Source organism: Physeter macrocephalus, chromosome 11, assembly GCF_002837175.3.
Source record: "Physeter macrocephalus isolate SW-GA chromosome 11, ASM283717v5, whole genome shotgun sequence".
Taxonomy (NCBI): Eukaryota; Metazoa; Chordata; class Mammalia; order Artiodactyla; family Physeteridae; genus Physeter; species Physeter macrocephalus.
Genome location: NC_041224.1, coordinates 29,589,611 through 29,602,249, shown reverse-complemented (window position 1 = coordinate 29,602,249; position 12,639 = coordinate 29,589,611). Strand labels below are relative to the sequence as shown.

The following is a 12,639-nucleotide window of genomic DNA, read 5'->3' as shown; positions in this document are numbered from 1 at the left end:
TAGCTGGCAAAACCACCAGCATTAATATGTTACAATTTTATATAAGACACGGATGGGTGTTTCATATATGAACCATCCCATCTACTGGAATCCACGGTGCATCTAGCCTCTGTATCTTTCACCACTGCTATTCTCTAGACCTGGAATGTTCTTCCTTACTGCCTCACGCCCCTGTTTCATCTGACAAGCCCCTCGTCATTCAAAACCCAGCTAACATGCTATATTCTGTATCTGCAACATTTTCTAGCTCCTCTAAAGAGAGTCTTCTCTCCTTTAGGCTAGCACTGTCCTCAACATACTCACACAGAAAAGTGCGTATTACCCGTCATGACTACAGTCTGCTTCATGCCTCTTTCCCTTCCTCCACTGTCAGCTCTCTGAAGGCAGGTGCAACTATTTTCTTATCACCCAGAGCAGAGGAGAACTCCTGACACATAGGAGGCGCTAGAGAGAAGTTCAGCGGATGAACAAATGCACGGACACTTCATGAGTTATAGATGAAGGGTACGAATGATAAATACCACTGGAATTTAAAAGAGAACGAAGCACTGCAGGCTGGAGTGATGTGAGAAGGTGTCACAGAGAAGGGGGAATTGAGGATGAGACTCAAAGGAACTGGGTAACTTGAGAGACGAGGGAGGGCATCCCGAAAAGAAGCAAGGGAGGTCAGAGAGATGGCTGGAGGAAAGCAGAGAGGTGACACAGGTGAGATCCGGAGACGCTGAGCGAATGAAAGGTGTGCAGGTAAGTCAGACATGACTTGTGGAAAGAGGAAAGAAACCATCGGAAACTGAAAACAGAAAAGCTCCAGGACTGTAAACGAAGCAACCTACAAGGGATTAATCTCCACAATATACAAACAGCTCATGTAGCTCTATATCAAAAAACAAACAACCCAATAAAAAAATGGGCAGAAGATCTAAATAGACATTTCTCCAAAGAAGACATACAAATGACCAAAAAGCACATGAAAAGATTCTCAACATCACTAATTATTAGAGAAATGCAAATCAAAACTACAATGAGGTATCACCTCACACCAGTCAGAATGGCCATCGTCAAAAAATCTACAAGCAATAAATGCTGGAGAGGGTATGGACAAAAGGGAACCCTCTTACACTGTTGGTAGGAATGTAAATTGGTACAAGCACTATGGAGAACAGTACGGAGGTTCCTTAAAAAACTAAAAATAGAGTTACCATGTGATCCTGCAATCCCACTCCCAGGCATACATCTGGAGAAAACCATAATTTGAAAAGATACACACACCCCAATGTTCACTGCAGTGCAATTTACAATACCAAAGACATAGAAGCAACCTAAATGTCCATCAACAGAAGAATGGATGAAGAAGGTGCAGTACATATATACAATAGAATATTACTCAGCCATAAAAAAGAATGAAATGATGCCACTTGCAGCAACATGGATGGACCTAGAGACTGTCATACTGAGTGAAGTAAGTCAGACAACTATCATATGATATTGCTTATATGTGGAATCTAAAAAAAGGGTACAAATGAACTTACCTACAAAACAGAAACAGTTACAGATGTAGAAAACAAACTTATGTTTACCAAGGGGGAAAAGGGGGCAAGTGATAAATCAGGAGATTGGGACTGACACATACACAATACTATATATAAAATAGATAACTAATAAGGACCTACTGTATAGCACAGGGAACTCTACTCAATACTCTGTAATAACCTATATGGGAAAAGAATCTGAAAAAGAATAGATGTATGTATATGTATGACTGATTCACTTTGCTGTACACCTAAAACTAACACAACATTGTAAATCAACTATACACCAATAAAATTTTTTTTAAAAAAAGAAAAAAGAAAAGCTCCAGGACCCTGGACAAGAGTTTCTAAAACAATCAACTCGATGTTGTGAGAAAGCACTGCCTTCCCTAAACAGCATTATTGCTAGACATTGAAAGAGATGTGGCATATGAGGTATGAGGTAGGGGATGCTCATTACGTCATTGCCATGTAATGTCATTGCCATGTCATTGCCATGACCTCTGCCACCTTTCACAGGGGTGAAGAGCACTTCACTGTAAGGGCAGGAGGGCTGGGGTTCACCCTGGATCCATCACTTCCTACCTGTGTGGCCCTGACAGATAAAGACAAAGAAATACTATATGATATCACTTACACATGGAATCTAAAAACAGAACAAAACCCAATCTCATAGAAAAAGCGATCAGACTTGTGGTTACCAGGGGCACCAGGTGGGGGTTGAGGGAATTGGATAAAGATGGTCAAAAGGTCCAGACTTCCAGTTACGAGATACATAAGTGCTGGGGATGTAATGTATGACGTGACGACTACAGTTAACACTGCTGTGTGGTATATTTAAAAGTTGTTATGAGAGAAAATCTTAAGAGTTATCATCACAAGGAAAAAAAAAGCATTCTTGATCTATATGAGATGAGGGATGTTCAGTAAACCTACTGTGGTAATCATTTCACAATAAGTCAAACCATTACGCTGTACACCTAACCATACACAGTGCTGAATATCAACTGTATCTCGGTACAACTGGGGGGAAAAGATTAAATGCCAAAAAATTAATGGCCCCATTCTCTGAGATCCTCTCTCAGCACACACATCTATTTTGCACTTATCATACTGCATTATCATGATTTCCTCAAGCCCTTTCCCACCTCAGGACCTCTTCACCTGCTGTTCCCTGTGTCTGGAATGCTCTTCCCTACAGTCTGCATGACCGCTGGCCCCTCCTCATCCTTTAGTTCTGGGCTCACTCGTTTCTCTGTCCTCTCAAGCCCGGCACCCTGTTCTCTGCCTTCACAGCGTCGATAGAGAGCATGTCATTACATATTTGTGCATTAACTTGACTGTCCAACTCAGCTCCATGCCTCCGAGAGCAGGAGCTTTCTCTGTTCCATTACTCCTGTGTCATACCCAGCTGTGCCTAGCCACACGGCAGAGTCTTGATACATTTTTCCAGAAAAAAAGTGAATGGTGAATAAACTGTCCATCTGTCACGCTAGACTCCACAAAACAGCTGTCCCCTTGCTCCTCCTCACCCTCCCAATACAACAGTTGGCGCATTGTGGGCTGTCAGTATGTCAGTAAATATCTGTTGAATGAGTAATTGAGACAGAAAGAAGGAGAGAGAGAGAGAGAGAGGGAATTTTATGGCGTAAATACAAAGGAAGTAAGAGAGACACAGCCCCCATTCTTGAGAAGCTAAGACAGGGAACACTGAGAAGGATGATGTGCAGGAAACAAGAGCTGAATGATGGATAGCATTGAAGCAAAAATAAATAGATCAGGTCATGACAATAAACAGATGTGGGTGGAGCGCCCTGAGCACTGATGCTGACGGAATTCCCGGAAGCTTGCCTCACCTTGACCCCTCATCCTTCCTTCCACTCAGAGCCAACACAACCCCAGCATGAGCAAAGACGGGCTAGGTGTCATTCGCAGTCCAAGAGTCTAGACCTCTGGGAAGTCTGAAGGTCTACAACTGGGAGGTGACAGATGGGAACACAGCAAGCGGTGGCCATCCCTGAGACGACACAGTTTGGAGCCCGACACTGAGGGAGGCACTTGGAAATGTTCCCGCAGCTGGGGCTCAGAGCTGGCTGGGCACCCCAGGGTGCAGGCTGGACCTGGGGAAACTCGTTAGAAGGCTGCCGTTTGTTTAGCTGCTGGCATCCTTAGGGATCCTTAAATAGCGTGCTAAAGCCCTCGAGAGGGGCTGGCCTGGCTCCTTTGCTGATTTTTTCCCCGTCGTGATGGATGCTCTGCTTTAGGAATAGTCCTTCGAGCCTCTCCACCCTCCTCCCCTGAGCTCAGCAACGACGGGTTTCTTATGACCTTGTAAGGCCACAGCTGTAACTTATCCTCATGTGCACCAGGGCAGGCAGACCTGTGGGCTCCCAGTGGCTCTACTTCCAATTGCCTTAGAACCTTTGGTCTCCAAGTCTTCATCCCAAGAGACCTGGGCAGAAGCTGCCTGGAGCCACCACCATCCGTTAACCCTTTCCGAGCTCCGACCGTCTCCTTAGATGGCGGGTGGCCTGGGGAGCTCTGCGTTCTGTAGAAGGCTGAACAGGCAGGAGGAAGGTAAGGGTCCAGATAGAAGAGTAAACGTGAGGAGGCTTCAGCTGATACTTCTGCACCCTGCGTTTATACGCTGAAGATGAACAGAAACCTGGTCGGACTTTTTCCCAGAGTACAGCCCAGAAGACAGGGTAAGCGCATTCCAGAAAGATCAGAGAAAGCCCAGAAAGGCAGAGAATGTACAATCCAAGCTGGTTTGAAGGCCTGAGCTACCCTGAAGGCACCAATTGATCAGATCCACTCCTTGTGGGTCCCAGAGGGCAATCTGCAAAGACCAGTCTGTACATGTAACGAGAAGGGCTCCTTATGACATTCCAGGCTGTGTTTGGACTGAAGAAAGATACAAAAGGTACACAGATACAATGAACAGAGGAAAAACTTCATATTATTCAGATAGTAAAGAAGCACCTTGGCCTGGAAGGAGCATTTAGACAAGATTCCTTTTAATCTGAGCCACGTAGAATCACAGAGAACAGGGATGAGTCCCTGCTTGAAACTATTCCATGGTGAGGAATCCTTTTTTTTTTCTCTATTTACTTATTTATTTTTAATTTTTGGCTGTGTTGGGTCTTTGTTGCTGCGAGTTGCGGCGAGCAGGGGCTACTCTTTGTTGCAGTGCGCGGGCTTCTCATTGAGGTGGCTTCTCTTGTGGTGGCGCGTGGGCTCTAGGTACGGGGGCATGTGGGATCTTCCGGGACCAGGGCTCGAACCCGTGTCCCCTGCACCGGCAGACGGATTCTTAACCACTGCGCCACCAGGGAAGCCCGGAATCCTTCTTCTTATAGGTACTTTCCTTGGGTGGAAAGGAGGGGAAAGAAGTATTTCCTTTGAAAACTTGTCTTAGAAGTTAATTCCAGTGCTGCCTTTGGTTTATCATTCAGTAAGCCTTTACGTCTCTGTCCATTTAAATTCTTTCAGGAACAAGGCGCATGTGAATAAATAAAGACAAGATCTCGGTTTCAGATTCTCTATTCATTCAACATGGCTGGTGATGGTCCCTCTTGCTCTAGTGGGTCTTCAGGAAGCGGAACTCTGTAGGCTTCCCTGATGGTGTCTGTGGAAAGGCGCAGGGCCGGGCCCCGGGAGGTACAGCCCCCTTTTCACTCTCCACTCACGCAGCCCTTCACGAGGGCTGCTCCCGGGGAAGGGAGTGTCTGCTGGGCAGCTCTGTCCTGCGGGCTCTGGGCCCTGCATTAAGCCGTTCTACTCATAAGGGATGGCCCTTCCTTCCCCCTCCCCGCAAAACTGAGCCTCAGTAGCTGGAGGCTCTTGGCACAGCCTTGGGGGGGTGAGCACCCCCCGTGCTAACCACTGTGTTGTGAACAACTCTTAGACATCCCCCAGGAGACAAGCGTCGTGCAATCACGCCCTCAGGCTGACCCATCAGTGGCGCCCATGGAAAACCCAGCTGCCTGCCCACTCCATCGGGGTGCCCGCTGACGCAGCTTTCCTCGGACGCTTCTGTGTCCCCGCCAAAGCACACTCACCAGCAACTAACTCTGACACAAAAGGCTTCTGTACCACAGACCCTGGGTTGTGACATCATAGAGGAAATCCAAGTTCAAGGGTACTAGATCCTAGCCACGCCATGCTTTCAGCAGAACGGACTTGCTGTGCTCCAAAGCAGTCCTATCACTTGCCTTGTTCTAAAATGTTTACCGAGGAGCTGACCTTTTCTCTTTCCTGGGTCCACACCCTCCTTCTGGATGAACCCGGGAGAAAAGCATCTATGATTTTTCTCATCGAAAACAAGAGAAATCTGAGACCTTCTAAAAGTCTTGCTTGAGCCATGAAAGAGAACCATGATCAGCAGATACATACCCTGAAAACAGCCCTAAGTTTCTGAGAGGTAATACTGGGGAGTGAAATACACCAAACAGGAACTGGGCACAGGTGGGCCTTCTCCCTTCCCAGGTGGGTGGAGATAAGGGACACGGGTGGGGACCAGAGGTGTGTGCAGCTCATCCTCCTGTGAGCTGTAGTCCCTCCTGATGCCTGCAGGGGGACGCCTCTGCGTCCAGGACTGGCAGTGGAGTCCTTCCAATGGAAGGACAGACAGCAATGAAAAATAGTCTGTTATCCCATCAAAGTTTGCAACATTAGGTGCTCCCTGCAACCTCAAACCACCTGTCTAAGCCGGCACTGAGGAGGACAGAGGCCCACCATCCCGGCCTCTCTCTCTGCCCTCCGCAGGCATACACCCCACGTCACCCTGGAGTCAAGGTCACAGCTAAGACCAGAGCAGCCACAAGAAGCCAGCTGGATGCCGCCAGTCCCTGGGTAGCAATTATGCTTCAGCGGCAGTATTCCAAGACCACGGCATTTCACACGGATTCTGCAAAAGGCAGCACAACCTTACATGGACGTGCTACAGGTCTTTCAATGATGTGAAGGGAAGTTTTCCGAAACTGTATCGAGACTGACCCACCAAGTAATTGGTTTTTTTAAAAAAAAATCCCAATTTCAGGAGCAAGGCAATAAATTGAGTGAGAAAGACCATTTCTCCATAATATATTTGTGTCTATATCATTGTTACACTTTCCAAAGAATCTAGCAACGGATTGGTTTCAGAGAAGAACCTGAAATATTAAAAATGTTACCCCACTGATGACAGTATAGGCACAGTTCAAGAGGTTATGTAAACTCATAAAGGAAAACAGTGATAACACAAAGCCTGGTGCCCTCCTGTCTCCTCTCTGCCGTAAATAGCTCCTGAAATGGAACACATTATATAATTTGTATTAAAAATAAAAACTTTAAACTGTAATGAAAGAAACATAAATCATCAAAATGTGTCTCTGTCCAATATGAGGAATCTTGTTGAAAGAAACTAAACCTATTTTTCTCCTGGCCAAAGTGTTCCTTTAGAGCAAGAGCTGAAACTCAGAAGCTTTCTTTATATAATTGGAAAATTGGGGATGGAAGTCATCATATTTCCCAATATTTTAAAACAGTTTATAGTAAGTGCTAAATATTAACCTGAAATTTCACCTAGGAGTAAATGGAGAAAACTATTTCTTTGGTCTCTACATTGTCTGCACTATTATGAAGAGCATATTTTCAAAATTAAGCAAAATCATAAGGCTCCCCTATTTAAAAATACATTATTTTAAGCTATTGTAATTTCATTTACTGTTTGAATTCTAATTTCAAATGCTCTTTCAGTGCAATACTGTGCTAAATTATAACTCTGGTTCTGATTACCCAATCTGTGTAAAAATGTTAAATGGTTGTTCCTTCATAGCAGGAGAAAAGCACTGTTCTAGTAAAAGTTCAGATCTAAATCCCAGTATTACTTCAGGACTGGTTCTGAAAGAGAATAGTTGTTAACAACTAAATTCTGGCTAAATAAAAAAATCTGAATAGGTTTAGATATTAGAGCATCTTTTGCAATATAAACATAACTATATTTCATGAGTCTCTGTGTTTGGATAACATTATTCTAACTTGAGAAGCAAACTCTCATATGAATGCTCTGGATAACATTACAATCCATCACCTAATGTTTTGACTTTGCTTTGACAAATGTATCAGGTATTTACCTAATAATGTCATGGTACATTTTTCTAAAAAGCTCTTTGCCAATAACATTTCTTTGATTCTTTATGATGTTGTAAGCACATCTATTTCTCGTGCTTGATGCAGAAATAACTCAAGACTCAAAAGAGATCACCTTGGGCTTCCCTGGTGGCACAGTGGTTGAGAGTCTGCCTGCCGATGCAGGGGACACGGGTTCGTGCCCCGGTCCGGGAAGATCCCACGTGCCGCGGAGCGGCTGGGCCCGTGAGCCATGGCCGCTGAACCTGCGCATCCGGAGCCTGTGCTCCGCAACGGGAGAGGCCGCAACAGTGAGAGGCCCGCGTACCGCAAAAAAAAAAAAAAAAAAAAAAAAAAAAAAAGAGAGAGATCATCTTTTTCACTTCTCTTCACATGGAAGGTTAGCAGTTATCACGATTTGCTCACACGGCTGATCCCATCCCTCTTACTCTGGACAAGAATATAACCTCACCACTTCTATCCAGGTGGTCATAGGCTCCAGGTGTTCATTCACAGGTATGGCTTCCTGCTCAAACAGGAAGTAGATAAGAGGATGCTAACCAAGAAAAGTTCACCTAAGTTTACAGATCTTTGTAAATGGAGTCCTCCACCCACGTTCTGACACACCTACTGGCTAAGAGGATTGAGTTCTTGGTCCCCAGTGCCAGGTCTAGATTCTGAAGTTTATATTGCCCAGCTGCATGCTTGGATTCTGGAGCCCTACCCGTTTCAGTCTACAGATTTTTGCGGTGTCTGACTCTCTGACCACCCCTTGACCCATCCAACTTTCCCTTAGGTATGAGTTCTCATGATTTCTGTGTCCCTGGCATAGGTCCACCTAGGCTACTCGCTTTAAATACCCAGAAATGTGCCCTGACGAACATCAAGAATATAACAGAAGGATGTGGGGAGGCTGTGAAAAAGCCACAGTCAGTGAGAAACAGTGGAACAGTTATGAAAGAAATATACACAGCACATCAGCACATGAGGATCGTACACACAAGGAAATCGAGGAAGTGGAGTCGCCCTCCAGCAGACTGGGAGAGTGGCGGTGTCCCTGTGTCTGTCACGACTCTGCCCCTTGGTGTCCCTTCCATGTGTCCTCTGCTTGCTCAGCTGTGCACCTGAGGACTTGTGACACTATCCCTGCCTCTCCAATCAGAATGGTTTTCAAGTTATCTAATCCAAAATATTACCACAACCTTACGGCTATAACTTATTCACTCTTGTCTCGTAGCTTTCTTCATGTTTTTCCCCAACCAAGAATTCACTGCGTCCTTTCCTGCCATCTTCAAGGACTAGCTCCTAGGTCACCTCCATCATTAATCTTTTGTCAAGTACCTCAAGCCCTTTCCTTTCCACCAAATTCTTTCCACTATCTAGAATACATGGCATGTTGGATTTGATTAACACCTGATTATCTATATTTCCTTTCCCCAGCAGAATTCTAAGGTCTTTCGTTAAAGTGACTTAAATAGGATGCTTTTCCTCTTTTTTTAATTGAAGTATACTTGATGTATAACATATAAACTACAGGTGTACAATAAAGTGATTCACAATTTTTAAAGGTTATACTCCATTTATAGTTATTATAAAATATTGGCTATATTTGTGGTATACAATACATCCTTTTAGCTTATTTTATACCTAATAGTTTGTACCTCTTACTCCCCTACCCCTATCTTGCCCCACCCCCCTTCCCTTTCCCCACTGGTAACCTCTAGTTTGTTCTCTACCTCTGTGAGCCTGCTTCTTTTTTGCCATGTTCACTAGTCTGTTGTATTTTTCAGATTCCACGTATCAGTGATATCATACAGTGTTTGTCTTCCTCTGGTGCTTTTCTTATATATACTCTTCCTCTCGCCTCCATGTTTTTGCACGTTATCTCTCTCTCCCTCTCCCTTCTCATCCCATCCCTGAATTCACTTCTGAAAGACTCAACTATCCCCTCCCCTGGGAAGCATTCATTATCCCCTACTCCACCCCTCAAAAAAAAACTGATCAGCACCCCCATCGTGCCGTGACTGGACCCTACATGTACCTCTATCACAGGGAGCAGGAGCACTTTGCATGCAATTTTCTACATGACTTTTCTTCTCTGGACCTCTTGGGAGAAAAGGCTCTGTCTTACTTATCCTTTGTATCCCCATGCCTCATACCTCTCCCATAGCACATAATCCACATGTATTTCATTCTTGGAGAATCTGAAGTCTGGAGTCAAAGCCAAGAGGCCATCCTGAGGGAGAGTGGGGTCCTAAGCAAGAGAACAAGGTGGCTGTGATGTCAGACCTGGGCAGGTCTTAGGAATTGTACCCCCTTTCCATCAGCCAACCAAGCGGATGCAATCCAGGAATAACAATGCTTTCTGACACTCTGATAATCATTCCACATTTGTTATCTCATTTAATCCTCTTTGACTTATAGCATTTATCTCGTTGTTACTTGTAGCATAGGTTTCCTATCTAGCCCCTTACAGAGAAGGTCTGCTGACCGCAATCCCCACTGGAAAGACGTAAGTGCAAGGTCAGGATGCCAGGAAGGGGAAGCTAGGCTTTGGGTTATACAAAGACCATGCTTTCAGATGCTGACCACAAGGCCCGCACTCTGAACAGATAATGCAAGAGTGCTCGAGGCTCTGTATTGTTCATGTTTCCTTCCTACGATAGCCACATAGCACCTTCATTCAGAGATCCTCAAAACTTTTTAAACATGACCTCATTTAGCTCAATCTTAACTGCCTCAACAAACTTTTTAAATGGGTGCCTCCAATTTATTTAAAATTATGTATATGATCTTTGTTGAAGAGCAGGGTTTTTTTCTTGCAACAAAAAAATTCAAGTTTTCATTGGCGGCCCAGGGTAAAAATATTTTGCCCCCGTCCGTCATTTATTTCCTCATTTTCTGAGTCTGAGCCAAAAGACATCAGCTTCCCCCACTGCCTTCTGTTCACGGCCCTGAGTCCCGGACCTCTGTTTTGCAATGTATTTCTGAGACATGCATCTGTTAGTGGCACTGTCTGGACAAAGGCAGCTCAGGAGATGAGGATAAATGCCATCAACTGAAATAGTATTCCTAGAGGACACCAATTAGCTGTCACTCTAGATCACGGGTCAGCCAACCATGGCCTGGGGGCCGAATCCAGGTTGTTACTTCTTTTTTTTTTTTTTTTTTTTTTTTTGCGGTCCGCGGGCCTCTCACTGTTGTGGCCTCTCCCGTTGCGGAGCACAGGCTCCGGACGCGCAGGCTCAGCGGCCATGGCTCACGGGCCCAGCCGCTCCGCGGCACGTGGGATCCTCCCGGACCGGGGCACGAACCCGCGTCCCCCGCATTGGCGGGCGGACTCTCAACCACTGCGCCACCAGGGAAGCCCGCTACTTCTTTTTAATAAGTACAATTTTATGGGAAGATGACAAGCCCATTTCTTTGCACGTTGCAACAGCTGCCTTTGCGCTACAACAGCAGAGTTCAGTCATTACGACAGAGACCATCCAGCCTGTAAAGCTTAAGATATTCACTGGTCTGTTATTTTTAGAAAAAGTTTGCTGACCCCTGTCCTAGAAAACTGGAAAGAGGGAAACTGGACATTGTGTCATTAACTGGAGTCATGCTTGTGTTACTAACTGGAGTCATGCTTTCAGAGGCTAACCACAAGGCCTGCAGCCTGAAAAAGTAAGGCAGGAGGACCCAAACCTTATCCTGTCCATTTTTTATTTCCATGACAGTTGCATGGTGCCAACCTCTGGAGACTCCAAATTTCTTAGACATGATCTCCTTTGTACGCACGGAAGCGTGCATCCCTCCTTTCTGAGCTCCTTCACGTGTGCAGGGAGCTCTCTCCTCCAACCAGATCACCTCCCCGAGGTCCTTCTGGGCTGGGCTGGCCCTGTCCAGCATTCTTCCGGGCTGCTCAGCAAAACTCAGACTGCCCTCCTTTGACCCCCACCACTTAAAAGGTACTCTGTCCACATCTTAATGTCTTTCCAGCATCCTCCCTTTCTAACTGTGGCATATCCACACGCTCTTGAAGAGAAGGGCTAAAAGGAATGTACCAGCAGGACCTCATGGTACCCAGAGATGCCTCACTCTGCACCTCTGTGGTCTCCATCTTCATGCTCAGCCTGTCCAATCCAAATCATCAGGGGGAAAGCGGCTTGCATCCCCGCACATGCCCCAGGTGTGCTTAAAGCTAAATGAGGAAACACTGATAGTTAATTCTGTGTATCACAGCAGCAGCTCCATTCATTCCTCACGACAGCACGCTGCTGGTTGAAGCCTCTCAGGGCAGGTGACCTCTGTGCACTCACCTGAGATGGGCAGCATTCAGGTGATCTCCTCACTTGGCATAAGAATAGGTATTGTATATGAAACAGACAACCAACAGGGACCTACTGTCTAGCACAGGGAAACATACTCAATATTTTAGGTAATAATAGGTAATAAATAACCTATAAGGCAGGGGTCCCCAACCCCTGCCTTATAGGGTGGGGAGTCTCCTGTTAAGAACTTAACTTAACTTAACTCCTGTTAAGAACCAGGCCGCACAGCAGGAGGCGAGTACCGGCAGGCGGGCAAGCGAAGCTTCACCTGCCGCCGCCCATCGCTCGCATTACCGCCTGAACCACACCCCCCACCCCACCTGGTCCATGGAAAAATTGTCTTCCATGAAACCAGTCCCTGGTGCCAAAAAGGTTGGGGACCGCTGTTGTAAGGGAAAAGAATCTGAAAAAGAATATCTATATCTGAATCACTTTGCTGTACCTGAAACTAACACAACATTGTACGTCAGCTATACTTCAATTTAAAAAAAAGAAAAAAAAAGGGGCTTCCCTGGTGGCGCAGTGGTTGAGAGTCTGCCTGCCGATGCAGGGGACGCGGGTTCGTGCCCCGGTCAGGGAGGATCCCACGTGCCGCGGAGCGGCTGGGCCCGTGAGCCATGGCCGCTGAGCCTGCGCGTCCGGAGCCTGTGCTCCGCAACGGGAGAGGCCACAACAGTGAGAGG

General features: G+C 45.9%; 1 protein-coding gene across 1 annotated transcript in view; it reads right to left on the bottom strand.

Moving 5' to 3' along the window:
- ITIH5 (inter-alpha-trypsin inhibitor heavy chain 5) overlaps positions 1-12,639 on the bottom strand; it is a 74,422-nt gene that overhangs the window by 14,028 nt on the left and 47,755 nt on the right. The window lies entirely within an intron of this gene.